Source organism: Dermacentor albipictus, chromosome 6, assembly GCF_038994185.2.
Source record: "Dermacentor albipictus isolate Rhodes 1998 colony chromosome 6, USDA_Dalb.pri_finalv2, whole genome shotgun sequence".
NCBI classification, from domain to species: Eukaryota; Metazoa; Arthropoda; class Arachnida; order Ixodida; family Ixodidae; genus Dermacentor; species Dermacentor albipictus.
In genome coordinates this window covers 106759157-106770363 of record NC_091826.1, presented here as the reverse complement: position 1 = coordinate 106770363, position 11207 = coordinate 106759157, and positions in this window count along the sequence as shown.

Here is an 11207-nt window from a genome sequence, read left to right as displayed (position 1 = left end):
TTCTTTATTGCATGGAATTATCGGTACTGTCAGACCAACGCAGTTACATTACATGTGAACATACAAGAGAAACAAATTCACAGTTAGTATACAGTCCAATGTCAGTTCAAAATTCTGGCAAACAAACACAAGCGTCCAGACGTGAAATCCATTCAGGGACGGGATCATATGTAGCCACCACACTACGGACTTGAGCAGTCTCTTCACGGAAGATGGACAAGATGGACCTTGTCGAGCGAGGTGGCTCGGCATGTCTGTCGATCATTCGACTTCTCCATAATGAATAAAGTCCTAATAACATAAACAAAACATATGGTGTATTACTGGCTGTATTTTTGAAAGGAAGGAACCGGATACCATAACATGTGAGAGGAAAGTCTTTTTTGATAGTTCTTTGTAAAATGTCCCAAAAAAGAAATGCGTCACGACAAAGTATAAAGCAATGTTCTATTGTCTCGGCTTGATTGCAAAGCCTACAATTTGTATTCCAGGGTACACACAGTCCTTTTTCCTGAAGCCACGTTTTAACTGGCAGTGTGGAAGTGTGCAGCTTGAAGAAAAACGTTTTCGCTGCTGGCGCAATGTACATTCTTCGGACACGGCAAAGAACATCTTGACCAAATAGAGACAGATACGGCTTTCGGTACAGAGGTTCAGGGAAAAGGTTATCTATAAGTGCTGCATTTAGCGACGTGCGATTAACGGTAAACAAATATTCAAGGTTGAATCTGGTTTTTAAGAATGAAATAGTGTCGACAAGTTCATACAATAATAACACGTTACATCTCTAGGTTACGTATCAACAATGTTCAGACTCGACTCGCCTCCCATCAGATCATGTTAAGCGACGACACGCTAACTTTCCCAATCCAAACAACTTGTTGACGCCTCTCGAGAAAGCGCGTAAACATGCCGCTCGTCGTCAACAGCGCGCTTACCGTGCATCCTCCAGTGCGATGCCACACAGCAGCATCGCTAGCGCCGTCTCGTCGCGCTCTTGGATATTGATAGGATCGGCCTGCATCTATTTCAGCCCGCTGCACGTGTTCCGATCCAAACGGGATGGTGGCGCACTTCAGAGAACTGCGGATAACCGGCAGCCACGTGGCGAGGGGTCAGCTCAAGGGAGTTCTCGAGGGGAGGTAATTGGCGGAACCTCACCATGCGCTTTTCGAGACACGAGACAATGTGCTACCCGGCCACGCCACCCGGGACGGCTCCGATTTCGACGAAGCAGGCTTTGCGCGCAACACGACAACGCCGGCCTGTTCTGCTATGAGTGGGGGAGTTGCCGCGGGAACGCCGATGAGGGCTCCTTCCCACGTTCCGACCAAGACGCAAGACAATGTGGGCGCGCTATCCGGGATGGCTAAGAGTTTTACGAAGCTTCTCTGACGTCGGCTCCGGACCATTACACCTGTGTGTGTGTGCGGCACGTGTATGTGAGCCCTCCTCCTCCTCCAAAAGGGCGGGTCATCTACAATGACGTCGAACTATGACGTCGAGTGGAGTGCTTATAAGCAGCGATTGTCGGCTGCTAGAGAGTGCTCGTTGTCGTGCTCGAAATGTACTCGTGAGCTGTGTGCTCCGTTGCTGAATGTTCGTCTTGCGGGCTCCATTTGGGAGTCACGCTAGACTGTCGATGTATCTCATGTTCAACTGTAAATAACATGTAAATAAATCCTGCTCTCCTAAGTCCCGATGAAGAGTCAAGCTCCTTCCTACAGCTACGACTGCCAAATCATACATATGAAGGGCAGAGGTGAGATATCTACAGCTCGTAGATCGTCCGAAACTCTAACAAATGGTGGCAGCGGCGAGATCGTCCGACGAATCTTACAATATGCAGGGTGTCCCAGCTAACATTAGCCAAGGTCTTAAAAATAAAATACAAGATACACGAGGGTGCAATCAACGGTATTCTGCCAGCAGTGACATACCGCACCAGGAGGACTTCTTTCTTTCACAACGGAACTACCGAGAATAAGCTAGCATTAATTAAATAACTTCCGATTTACTGAATTAAGGGGGCTAACTTTGGTAGAAATATAATAATTGTGTTCTGAGACACCCGATTCAGCTGTTTTCAGTGTGGTCTCTCTCGTGTGATTACTTTTTCCGCGTTATAAAGAAAACGCGCGAAGTATGAAAGTAGCCGCATGATTACGCGTCCGCGCACCGCGACAGCAGCGCTCCCAGGCATTACTCGGAAGAATTAACTGCGTTCAATGCCTGGCTCGGCGGCCTCGTGCAAGTAGCGAGGCATCGGCATTGGCGTAAGTCATCGCAAATTGCAAGCTGCGTTTCCCGCGTAAAGCGCGAAGCCATTGCAGTGCGCAGCGGCATTGAGGATGGCAAAGTCATTGAGGAGAATTATTAGAGAGTTTTAGTTTAGGGGGGCACAAGCGGCTTGCGTACGCGAGAACTAGGGGCGATGGTGCTGCGCATGCGCAGACTCCTTCGTCTGGGTCTGCGCGTGCGCAGAACCGTCGCCCCTAGTTCTTGCGTGCGCAAGCTGCTTGCGCCCCCTAAACTAAAGCTATCTGATTCTTGCGAGTAACGCTATGGACCGCTGGTCTCGCGGCGCGCCCATGCGTAATCATGCGGCTATATTCATATTTCGTGCATTTTCTATATATCGCAGAAATAACCATTATGCGAGCCATATCACACAACCTAATCAGCCGTTTCAAAACACAATGACTACTTCTCAATAAAAAATTCGCGCCATTATTTCAGTAATTAAGTGATTCGCTCAGTAATCTTATCTAATTACCGATAGTTGAATTACGAAAGAAAGTTCCTCCTGGTGCTATACGTCACTGCTGACAGAATACCATTAGCTGCACCTTCGTATATTCTAATTTATGTTTAAGGGCTCGGCTAACGTTAGCTGGGACACCCTGTGTACCCTACAGCGCAACATAGAGAAGAGATCACTTAGCGCTCCTGGTGCAAAAACAAAACAAAAACCAAGACGTTTGAAATTTTTGTGTGATTGTATGTTCAGTCACAATACTGCGTGATTTATCTGTCAGTTTGAAGATCAGTGTACGGGTAGACTGATAATAAAAGTTATTCACATTATATTGAAAGGCTGTTGGCTCCAAATGAACACACAGGTTGCAAATGACGCCGTAGGAGAACGCTCGAAATCAATGTATACCGAATACATTTTTTTATCATTGTGAGAGCTAAATTAGTTTGGTTGTCTGCCACATCGTAGGTTTTAGCTGCTCAATTAACATTTGCTGTGCTAAGTAAAGTCGTCTTCATGAGCTTGCGTATTCCTTTATATATCGAAAATACCTTTAAGATTAACTGCATGTTTTTTATACCACATTATAATTACAAAGTTGCTCTATAATGTTGCTGCTTTTCTATCCTGTTCCTACTTAGTTTTTCAACATATATTTGCAACACGTGCTAGCTACGCCCCACACAAACGAAAAAATGATGCTCTACCTCAATATGTATTTATTTTCTGCTAGCACTCAATTGTGTTTTTCTTTTGGCAATCGTCCAGTTATTTGTACAAATACTGAATAAGCCTGACATGTTAATCTGGAAGTTGCAATTTCTTGCTCTCTTTTGCGCTAAGTATCGTTTACATCGACTTAAAGGAGGCTTTCAGGTGGAGCTACTGTATGGCAGTCGTGGCGGGGTGGTTAAGGCGATGGACTCGAAATCCATTAGGGTCTCCCCGCACAGGTTCGAATCCTGGCGGGTGCGTTTCTTTTTCTTTTGTTTTACCAAGCGCTGTCGGACACGCATAAAGCGATGTGCTTCATAGCGGAAAATGTGTTCGCTAAAACAAAGGTGCTGCATAATTGTGTTCGCTTGCAAAACTGCCTTTCAATGGACGTACAAAATATGTTGAGATGTAATGCATTAGCAAATTGCGCTTGGAACAAATAAAGTGCATAATATTTAGAATTATTTGCTCCTAAACAGGGTACGAAAAGGACACTCTGGCTATTTCGAGGCATTAGCTTGCCTCAAGGAACGTCATATCACATACAACACACGGAACCAGGAAATCTGGCACATTCCCGCCTCACGAACGCAATGCAGTAATCAAATGATTCGTCACAGATTGCCAGTTCTCTTACACAGACAAGACTTCATTACTTTAATACGATGCACTTGCGTAATGTACTTGCCTTATGTGTGTATGTTTTTACAGCGAAGCTGTCAGACTCTAGTTGGTAGGTATTTTTCGTGTCTGCGTGAGAAGTTTTGCTCACACAAGAATAAATGGCAGGTGGAAGTCTTTATGTTTCAGTTTCAGCGCATCGGAATTACGTATTCTCGTATATTCGACTTACAATCCGATGCTTAAAATACGATTGAGGCCCCCCGGCTGAGGCAACACACCTCTTCGGCCTCTGCTTCACGTAGACGGCACCCCCGGACTGACCCATCCGGGGGAAATCGGTATAGTTCCCTTTTAGTGTCTCGCTCTCCTTCTAACCTTTGTCTTTCTCTCGCTTTCCATCTTTCCTGTCTTCTCCTGAATTCCCTTTACTTACTATTTTTCCAGGCAGCAAGTGTTAACCTTGTGTGAATAGCCAACCTAGGTTATCTCATATTTGGTTATAGTGATAACGTACAGCTGCTGTTTGCAGGACATGTTTTTACAGTTCCTGTAGCGTTCCATAAAAGGGCTCCATGGTGGGTGGCTGGCGTTATTGCCGGAAACTACACATTCCTTTATGGCTAGTTTCTTCCCCTCGCTCCTTGATCGACCGGGGAAGTATTCCAGTTTTTTGGTCGGCAAAAGGAATCTTTACCCCGTTTCCACGTGATTCATTCTGGGGTGCGATTTTGTAGAAATGCCTTTTTTCATGCCAATGCCTTTTAGCGTGACGTCATCGATTTTGGAAATTGTGGTTACGTAGGCATGACGTTTCTGGGATCGTCCAATCAGAAGCTCCCTTCATTGGCCGGATGTTTCTTTCGTATTCTCTTCTCTTTTTCGGGGGCTGTATAGCAAGTTCACTTTGTAAAACGGCACTTAATAAAAGCGGACTTCCATGCTGCGTAAATCAAATTCATTTTGTTACCTTACAACGCAAAAGCTGCCTCAGTTTAAGGAAATGCATACGCAAGTGCTCTATTTTTGAAGCCGTAGCCACATAGTAGTCGTATGTGCATGCAATCCATGCCGCTGAGCGCACGCAAAATGGCAGCCTCTGTTTACCTGAACAGCTGACAGCCCCCCCCCCCCCCCCCCCGTCATATACAGAGGTTTGAGGTGAGTAACTATTGCTCGTGTAGCGCTTGCATTGTCGTGTGGTTTTCGTTGCATGTCTGACGTGTGATAATTTCTACTTTAGGAAGGGCCCAGAAGAATTATCCGTAGCCCACGATGTCAAACTTTGCAACATAGTGGATCGAGAACTGTCAAGGCATTTTCCATAGGGCACCGCCATGACATAACGATAGCTTCGTCAAAGTTATCGCCGCATCTATAATACTTCCCGCACTGATACGCTCCGAGAAAGAAGCTGCTACAACATTAAATGTGAGTAGTGACTTCACCTTTTTTGACATTAGTGGTATAAAAAGGCATAAATAAGTCGTAGTGAGCACTTTATGCAGGCGCTTAGCTTAGACAGAATGTTTGCCTCTAAATTTCTTACTGTGCTGCGGGCAGGCTGAAATTCCCAAGTGGACAAAGAGAAAATGGCAGTAAAAGGGCCGCGGGTGTCGAAAGAGCAGGCTGCTATTCTCGTGCTGTTCATCGAGCAGCACCCATACCTGGCGAGAGCTCCTACAGAGTTCTCGCCACGTATGACTGCTGCTCGAAAAAAACGAACTATTATTATTATTAAACGAACTATTTTTATTGGCCCCTGTGCGGTCCTTAACGCACAGGGGCCAGCCGTAAATACCACCAGCCGTTGGCGCAACTATTGGGCCAAGATGGCCCATAAAGCGAAAAAAGAAGCGGCCAGGGCCGCGATCGAGAAGAGGTGAGCTTCTAATGATGCTGACAGTAACGTCGTTTCACGTTGTCGTTGTTGTTGCCGTGTTTGCAGGGCTACTGGAGGTGGAAAAGTGGGTGGCGTCGACGGCCGCGTCCTCGAGGTCCTTATGAGGACAGGAGACGTCCTTGTCCCCCCCCCCCCTTCATTTCTTCGCCGATAGCGAGGTGCGTACATTGGTTTTAAAAAGTGTTGTTTGTGTGACCTGCTGTGGCCTCACAAATTTTCAGCATCACATTGTAACACAATATTGCAAAATGTTTTAAGCCCTTTTTTGTGCAAGTGACAATATAGGTTATGTACTCTGAGCAGCAACTTGTGTACATGATGCGCATTGCACACACTGCACGCAATATCTGAACACTACTCTGACTGCAGGACACAAGCTCAGAGGAAACTGCAGGGCCCAGCGGTTCCCGAAGACATCCACCAGCGACAACTGCCTTCGTGTCGGGCCCTGCAGCTGTTGCTGGGCCAAGTGGCCTTACACGTAAGGCAGTGACCTAGCTTTTGTAGTAGCATTGTTGTTTGCAGTTGCTGTATGATCTTGCTATGAAGTAAAGTACGTCACTGTGCTGTTATTAACTTTGTGTCCAGCATCCAGCTCTTATTCATGGAGGAGAAATGCAAGACTACAAATGACATGATGTTGCAATAGAGATTCCTTGTGCTTCTTATAGGTTACTGCTACCAGCAACTTTCTGTGGCATCTTTTGCTCTAACTACCTGTTTTGTGTATCATTATTGTAGCTATGCAGCTATGATGACATTTCAAAGTGACTGGTTAGGACAATCAATCTGTGTAGGTTGGATAACAGTGAATGAGCAGTCTTTGCTTTTGCCTTGCATGAAGAGCCACCGGCTACTCCCCAGGTACCTCAGCATACCACCCAGGTGCGGCGGCCTACCACCCATGTGCCGCAGCCAACCCCGCAGGTGCCGCAGCCTACCCCCAGGTGCCGCCGCCTACCCTTCGAGAGCCACGGGCACCCCGTAGACAGCCCAGGCAGCAGGAACTCGATGGTGCTGGGGTGACGGCTACTGCCGCATACGTTCGCCAGAGCCAGTTGGCGGAAGCCAGAGCTCAAGAGGATGCCCGCTTCCGCCAACAACTGCTGGAGCAAAACCGGCAGGTATGTGTAAGGCCACAGATGTGTATTTTTCTGCGTATGAAATTGATGAGCATATGACCTCTCTAAAAATTATATTAATCAGTGAACAAGCATAACGTATACGTGTAGTCCTGCGGTGATATCTTGTACACATTCGCGTGATATAACATGTGTAAATATCTACGCAGTTATGTGGCAAAAAGAAAAAAAGTGGCGTTAAGTTCAAGGAAGCAGGTATAGCAATGTAACGCATCTTAATGGAATGTGACGGCACAAGTTTGATGGGCCAGAAAGATATTTCCAGTGTTGTGATATACAATGACAAGACAATAGCCTGCAAATGCGGATGAATGCAACACACGAAGGCCTTGTTACTGAGCTTCTGTAATTAAATTAATTACACATCTTTGCTAACAGCACCGCGAGGCCCTCACGCAGAGCCCGCGGCAGCACCACGAGGCCCACATGGAGAGCCTGCGGCACCTCGGGGAGGAGGTGGCGGGAATGCGGGAAGTGCAGTCGCAGCGCCTCGAAGTGCAGCGGCAGCGCCTCGAAGTGGCGCGTCGGTCGCGCGAGACCAACGAGCGCCTGCTTCAGCTGCTGCTGGCTGCACTGGGGCATGGTGGCAGCCAAGCCTCACCCCATTTCAGGCCGCACGTAATTAAAGGAAGCAAAGGTAACATAGACAAGAAATTTGTAACTTATCTTAAAATTTGCTGATGTATTAATGATATGAAGGGCAAATATTGCTAGTTTGCAAATAAATAATTGCTGAAGTCGCCTTTTAATGCAACCATAAGTAGCATAGCCATTGCAGCATGAATTTTTCTTCAAAGTTTACTTCAGCAATAAGAGCGTGCACACCATCAGGCTCACCTGCAAAAGTGCCAGTAGCCCTGGTGTGTGCGGGCATTCCGACTGTGGCACTGCAATGTTGAGGTGCCTAGTTATTGTCATGTCAATTTAAGCACAACGCCACACTGCAAGTGTTCTACAATTTAATCCTTGTCATCGAATGGTGAAAGTTTCAGGCCTTAATATAATGTCGAAAGCAACCTGTCAATATACGCAGCAAAAAAGAAAAAAGAAGTTATGAAATTTCCTTGCCTATGCTCCTTTTCATTTGTAATGTTTATTTTTTTGTTTGTTACATATTTGTTTGTGTCACTACGTACTGAGCTGGAATGTCTCTTTTCTTGCACATCTGTCTCACTATCAAACATTTTGTTGTCATTCAGTAATCTTTCAGGTTGTGATACATTGTATGTTTAGCCCTTGTGGTGCAATTTGTGTGCAATATTTATGCAGTTTGTCTTGCTGAATATCAAAGTATGATGTTATTGCTCTTTCAATTTCAGAGCGCCACAACAGCATGTTCCTTTCACATGTAGTGATGTACCTGTACATTTCGATGTGATAAATATTCGTTTGGCATGTGATTTAAGCACCTGTTCATTTCTGTTTCTGGTGCAGTTTAAGCCAGTTGTCATTACTGTGTACTTGTGCAGCGTACAACAGTTTTCTTAAACGATGCATGCCGTTACCTGTGATATATTATGATGCAAGAACAGTGTGATCCAATATTTATTCCAAACAGTCTGTGATATGTTGCGTAATGTCTCTACTACTGAGTACTCATGATTCTCACACTTCTTCATTCTTCAATGTAGAGACTGTCGCATGTGATGTGTACATAAGCAAGTGTATGTTGAAAGCTGAAATACAGAAAAGTGCAGTTTTCCTCTAGTGCTTTTATTTACACATCGCAACCACATTTCTAATGCTAGCTTGCACTGTACAAATATTACTGTATAACATTGCTGAGTTGTGCTATATACAAGTGAGGTTACTTTGTTGAAATCTATGAACTGCTCGTGCGTGCACACACTTCGCGGGAGCCACAGCGTTTGACATGTCGGATGACCAGTTGGACGGCATTTTCGTCACTCGAAAGGAACTTTGCCGTTGTTGCGAGACAAAATTGTGGAGGACCTAGAAGCTGCGCATGCAACAGCACGTTCCATGGAGCGGAAGGTGTGACGTGCACTGCACATCTTGACTTTTGTGAGCTTCTCTGTGCTAGTAGAAAGTGAGGAGACAGGCGCTTATGCCCATCAATGCGTAAGGAGATACGAGTAAGAATAAAAATTCAGCAGGCTACATGCATCTAGATGACGACAGCAGCAACAAGCAAATTGTGGCAGACACTTTGAATATGCACTTATTTTTAGCTTGCTTTCAATCTCATATGTCACCACTAAAGATACTGTTTCACTTACTATAAATGCAGGCTTTACATAACCCTTCACTACACAAATTTTATGTACCCGCCGTGGTTGCTCAGTGGCTATGGTGTTAGACTGCTGAGCACGAGGTCGCGGGATCGAATCCCGGCCACGCCGGCCGCATTTCGATAGGGGCGAAAACACCCGTGTACTTAGATTTAAGTACACGTCAAAGAACCCCAGGTGGTCGAAATTTCCGGAGCCCTCCACTACGGCATGCCTCATAATCAGAAAGTGGTTTTGGCACGTAAAACCCCAGAACTTAATTTTTTAACAACTTTTACATTTCTCAAGAAATCATGAATGCTTTGCATTACGCAGACATCAACTACAACTTAGCACGGGAAATGTATCTGCAATTTCGCAGCATGAAATGCACAATGCAATTATTTAAAAATGTGCATGCACCTAGCGATGCTGACGCTGCTGTTGACGTCGCAGCTGCCGCCGCACACTCCTCAGATAACGCATGTACTGCGCACGGGTTGTGCCAAACATGCCAATCACATTGTCGCGAACAGCCCGCCCTCTCAAGTAATGCATTCTAGACCCCATGTTTCGGGGCAGACTGTGTGGCATGGGGTCGCCGTTATTGTCAAGCTCACTACTACTGCCGCTGCTGCTGTCGTCATCGCTGTCATCGCCTGATTCTATGTCGCCTTCAGAAAGGCGAAGGTTGTGCAACACAGCACATGCCGCGACAATGTTGGCTGCACGTTCCGGCTCGTAGAGGAGGGTGCGATATCGCTGAAGACAGCGGAAACGGCTCTTTAAGAGCCCAATGCACCTCTCCACTACGGAACGCATGGCGGCATGTGCTGTGTTGTACTGCCCCTCGGCTGTGTGCAGTGGAGGATGGCCAGGAACCGGGGTCCGGAGCCACGGCTCCAAGGGGTAGCCACTGTCACCTGCACAAAGATGGAAATAGTACATTGAGTACTCCGCTGACGAGAGGCAAGTTGTCAACTGAGGAAAGCTACAGCATCATTCAACAAAGGTAGACTTCAGGGTTGCAAGTCCCAAGTAAAAGCATGAGTTGAGCATGTCCATACCCGACACAAACTCTTAACCAATTTACAAGTGCACTACTCGGTGCCTGCCACAAACAAGAAATCAACACTTGTTGGTGCCATCAATGACAGAAGTAGCAGTAGCACTAATGTGTGTTAATTTCTTCTGCTTCTGGCTGGCACTGAGTGCAGTCAGCACTAATACGTGTTGCTTTCGTCAGCTCCTCGCAGACACATAATGTGCTTGTAACTTAACACTTCGAACATTGCCAATGGTGGCAGTCAATGTCTTAATTTTCTTGTTTTTACTCCGGACTTACTCATTTTCTTGTGCTTTGCTCAAAAGTTTGGGTTGGAGCAGACACGGCGTTTTGCGCTGCTAAAGCGTGACAGCGCCAAAAAAAAATGTTTTTTTCTCATCGAGGAGGTATTCCCCGGCATTCACGATGCGCCCCGCTTGGAACTGCCGGCGCAACCATGTCGTCCGCCAGACGTAAGCGTCGTGGTCCGACCCCGGTGGCAGAGGGTCCAAGGCCAAAATGTTCATATACGCGTCGCAGATCTGAGGTAAAACGTAAACCAGAGAAAGTGCCCGCTGACGAGAGCAACGTAATTTTCAAAAAGGATCGCAGAAAACGTAAGTTTTACTCACGAACATGCAGTTGAGGGCGTAGTATCCCTTGCGGCACATGAACACAGCCTTGCGCTCACCCTTGGGTGCGATAATGGCTATGAGGCTGCCGTCTACGCATCCGATGACGCCGGAGATAACGCTGCGCCGAAGGAAACCCTCCTTCACGGCTGCCTTTT